This window comes from Galeopterus variegatus, unplaced genomic scaffold, assembly GCF_000696425.1.
Source record: "Galeopterus variegatus unplaced genomic scaffold, G_variegatus-3.0.2 Scaffold2233, whole genome shotgun sequence".
In the NCBI taxonomy this organism is placed as follows: Eukaryota; Metazoa; Chordata; class Mammalia; order Dermoptera; family Cynocephalidae; genus Galeopterus; species Galeopterus variegatus.
Genome location: NW_007728344.1, coordinates 256756 through 261723, shown reverse-complemented (window position 1 = coordinate 261723; position 4968 = coordinate 256756).

Below are 4968 nucleotides of genomic sequence, written 5' to 3'. Positions count from 1 at the left end.
CAAGGACACAGTGCGTGGTCTTTCTCACCAGACTTACTCAGAGACTCCCCTGGATAAACACTCAGAGGGCCAGAAAATGAAACTAGAGGGAGCCGTTTAGATTTTTACATCCTCTTGCCCTGGAGTTCTTTCCCTCCTCAACACTGTCCTCATGTTTCTCAGAGAAAGAAAGAAATAGAAACTTGGTACATTTGTTTTTTACATACATGCCGGCTTTGACTACTCTTGGCACTGGGTGAGTGGGAGCTTAGTGGTTGGGATTATGCCATGGAAAAAGCCATAAGGCTTACATCACAATTTTTGTTTTTAAAAATAAAAATATTTTGTTCTCATAGCTGGGGATTACTTTGTTGGCATGGGGAGAGGGAGAACGAAAAAATGTACTAGGATAAAAGAGGGAGTCCTAATTAAAACAGCAATGCATACACATAAAAAATACAACAAATTCTATGTCAGTTTGGTGAAGAAATGCTTCGAGCTTTTTATCTCAGCTTTACTGAGGTATAATTGACAAATAAAAACTATGTGCAGTCAAGATGTACACCATGATGATTTGATACATGAATACACTGTGAAATCACTACTGCAATCAAATCAATGGACACATCCATCATCACACCTAGTTACCATGTGTATTGGTCTGTTTCTGTTGCTTATAACAGAATATCTGAAACTGGGCAATTTATAAAGAAATGTAGTTTATTTCTTACAGTTTGGAGCCTGGGAAGTCCAAGGTCCAGGGGGCCCATCTGGGGAGGGCCTTGTTCTTGGTGGTGACTCTTTACAGTGATGCAAGGTGTCACATGACGAGAATGGCTTGAGCAAGAGAGCTAACCTCACTTGCTCTCTTTTTAAAGCCATCAGAACCACGCCCATTACTGCGTGAATGGATCAATCCATTCATGAGGGCACAGTCCTCACAATCTAATCACCTCCTTAAAGGCCCCACCACTCAAATACCATAATTGGATTTTCCACCCTCCTAACACTGTTACAATAGGAATCAAGTTTCCGATACATGAACTTTTGGGGGACACATTTAACCCATGGCACCATGCTTTGAATTTTGAGGTGAATAAACAGAATACTGTACATTTGCTTTTGTCATTTGCATCTCATTCCTTACCTTAAGAAAATTGCTGTATAACTGAAAGTTATTACTGACCCAATGAATGTAAGGAATGATTCGTCTTATCCTAAAAGGATTACCAGTAGATTTACTTCTAACATAGAAGTTGCTCTAGTTTATTCCAGTAGTCACATAATAGACTCAATTTATGTTACAACTGTACATTAAATGGTAAAAGTTTAATTGGAGATAAAATATAAATGAAAATAAAAGCATTGGTATAATCCTAATATTTAACTGATTAAAAAAAAGAAAAATACAATTACATTAGAATTTTTTTGACTTATATGTACTTTTCAGGAACATACCTGCTGTATAACCTGATATACACAAATAGTTAGAAATGTATAAGTATATGCCCATTTTTGTCATTAGTGGATGCAGTGGCTTTAAAATAGCATATCCAAAAAAGAATTTAAAAAACAACACCCCCCCTCCAAGAAATATAAAATAAAATAGTGTATCTAACATAATGTAGCAAATGGACTAATTTACTGCCCCTGAGTATACATACACAGCAGATATTTCTTTCCTTTTTTCTTTGTACATATGGTTTAATAGATCTTTTAAAAATTATTTTGTTTTTGGCAAAAATTATCTAAAGATAAAGGGAAGTTATTAATTTTTTAAGTGAGAAATTAGAGAGATATTGGGGAAAAAGAAGAAATGTATATATATCAGGAAAGCCCACCACCTGCACATTTCATAGGATCTTGTAGATAATGGAAACCAGAAAAAAATCTAAGAGTATATCTCAAGAATAAGCAGACTAAATTTTCTCACCCACTTCCTAAGCAACGGTTTCAATGTAAAGTGATGGTGACTTTGGGGAGAAATTTGGGGCCCTAGCAAAGAGTGTATGGTGCTCTCAGCAAGTTTCTGCTCCCATAGTGTAGGTCTAAACATTTAAAACATTCAAAAGGAGCTGGGATCTGATATTTTAATAGGAGGTTACATTAATTGTCACTGGGTGCATATTAACTTGGTGAAGAATGTGTAACCTTGGTCCTTTGAAAGGAGAAACAAAAATGACTGCCAAAATCCACCAGTGTGTAATATAGGATACAATCCCACTAGCTTTGATCCCGTAACATCTGTGTCTTCTGGCAAGATTTTTGAGTAAACGTTGAAGAATGAGCAAAGCAAAGGTATTTGTTGAGTACTAACCATGTGCCAGACTCTGAAGTTATTACATTTACTCCTGACTTCAACTCCAGATAAGCTACATGGTGATGTTCCCATTTTAAAGATGAGAAGACCGAGGCTTAGGTGAGGTTACTTGGCCGACAATACATCCAGGACAGTCTGTTTCCAAGCCTGTGCCCTTTGCAAAACACCTTCCTGTGCCTGGCCAGCTTGAATCCATCAGACACAGGGAAATGGAGGCTTCTTATAACCTGGGGCTGTTTTATCTTTTGCTTTCTGGGTGGTGGGATTGTAAACATTGGAATGTACATTCCAGTAACTGCAAGCCATTAGGGAAAATGAGTCACTTGCTGGATGCATTGAATATATTTAGATTATGAAAACTTCATGGAGAAATAAAGTACAGAAATGATTTTTCTTCATAAAAAGAATTGAATCTCTCTCCTGAGTAGAGATTGTTGGCAAGTTCACATGTAATCATGGTCAGCAGAAAAGACATTTAAGCAATAATGAAAAGCTTGTGTACCCGGAGTGCCTTCCACCCAGATCGCTGAAGAGTAGGCTTTGGAGGAAGGATGTTGAAAGGAGGTAGAGTTAGGGCAGCAAAAGAATCCTGGTCCTCCAGGGAAAAGCAGGTAAAAGAAAATGAGGAGATTAAAAGCAGGCGTGTCACGTAACTCTTCACCCCTGGGTAAGGTGGTATAAATTGCTTTTGTTTTACCCCCTAACCCCCATAATAATTTTTTTTAAAGAAAGAGAAGAAAATATTTTTGAGGTAGCTCATTACCTTTTGGCTTTAGGCCTGGAAGCCTCAGAAGTTGGAAGTAATTTTATATGCTGCAGATGCTTCCTGGTTTTAAAACTGTGACCTGGCTCCTAAACAATTATGACATCAATGCTGAAGGATAACGTTCTTCCATGTCATGTAATTCCAGTAGCAGCCGTGGGGCAGCCTTTACGAAATTATGGGAGGCATTCTGATTTAGATCACAAACTGACCCATGAAAAGTAATTTAATGTGACTTTTATCATGTAAGATAATTTTTTATCGTGTTCTAATTATGAGACGATACTGTAGAGAGCCTACATTGCCAGTTTGCATTTTAAAGAGTCTTTGTGTTGGTTACCTACTTTTGATGTGTTTCCATGATCAGTTGGGAATATCCAAGTCATAAAACATCAGTCATTAAGAAAAACTCTCCCTTCAGAGAAGAATCAAGGAAATTATGCTTCCTTTACTTAATTCTTGATATCTCTGGAGAAATACTGTAAACTCTTTTACCGCATTAGTAGGTGACCTTAAAAGAGGATATGTATGAACAAGGGTACTTCAAAAAATTTGTGCAAAAATAGAATTGAAAGAGAGTATGAATCTTTGCATCAACTTTTTAAAGTATGCTGGTATTTCCTCTGTTGCCCTTAAGTGAGTACTTCAAAAAATTTGTGCAAAAATAGAATTGAAAGATAGTATGAATCTTTGCATCAACTTTTTAAAGTATGCTGGTATTTCCTCTGTAGCCCTTAAGTAAGTATGCTGGTATTTCCTCTGTTGCCCTTAAGTGCTGTGGATTGATGACCCCCCCAAAATTTAGACCCCACTGTGACAGTGTAAAGAGGGTGGGAAATCCTATTATGGTGATGGAAAGGTGGGGCCTTGAAGAAGTGATTAGATTGTAGGACCGTGCTGTAGTGATGGATTAATGAAGGTGGTCAGGGGTGTGTTTCTGAGGGCTTTAAAAGGAGAGTCTCTCTCTGCTCTGCCATTTTTGCCATATGACACCCTGCATTGCTGTCATAGGATGTGTTCCCTGGACTTTGGGTCTCCCAGCTTCAGAAACCGTAAGCAATAAATTTTGTTTTCTTACAAATCATCCAATTCCAGGTGTTTTGTTATAAGCAACAGAAATGGACTAATATAACAAGTAAGTCTCAGTTTTATTCTTGTTAGCATGCGGGTAAGTGATAGAACCAAAAGAAACTTCATAAAACAGATTATTCCTAAACTGCCCTCCTGCATTCATTGGAGATGCTGACAGTAGATATACAGCAGGTAGACAGGGTAGGGAAGTTGTAAGGGGGAAACAAAAAAGATAACTGATAATGTCTTAATTATAAGGGTCATTTTCATGGTTGATCATACCTAATGGGTCATGTATTTCAACTGTGACTTTTTGGAAGATGATATATGCCTTGTAAGTAGATTTTTGGAATCTAACTTTTGAAAAATTTCTCTCTGGTATTCTTTCTTCTGCTTGGGAGTCTGGGCTTCATTCTTCTCTAGAGCCCCTGCCAGTCTTCACGAGCATGCCCTTCATAGCCCACTCAAGGTCAGCGTTCATGCATTTCCCATTCAGTCATTCAACAGTGTGGATAGGTTTAGCTCTGCTACAGCCTGAATCTGCTGCCCACTGTGCAATGGGGGAAGTCCAAGTCCTGTAGGAAAAGGGGAGGTGGAGAGCCGGGGAAAACAGGACTTTTCCCCACCTTGGATAGAGGCAGAACTCATGAAAAACAATAAAGTAAGGAATAGTTGCCTTTTGTACCAGTTATTTGATTTCTGGATCCCTTTTCCTGCATCTGAGCAAAATCTCTCCTCAAAAAGTGTTCTTCTAAACTCATTAATAGTAAAATTTAACTGTTTGATAGGGCTGCGGTTGTATCTTGCCCAGTGCTGTTTGCACTTCTCATATTGG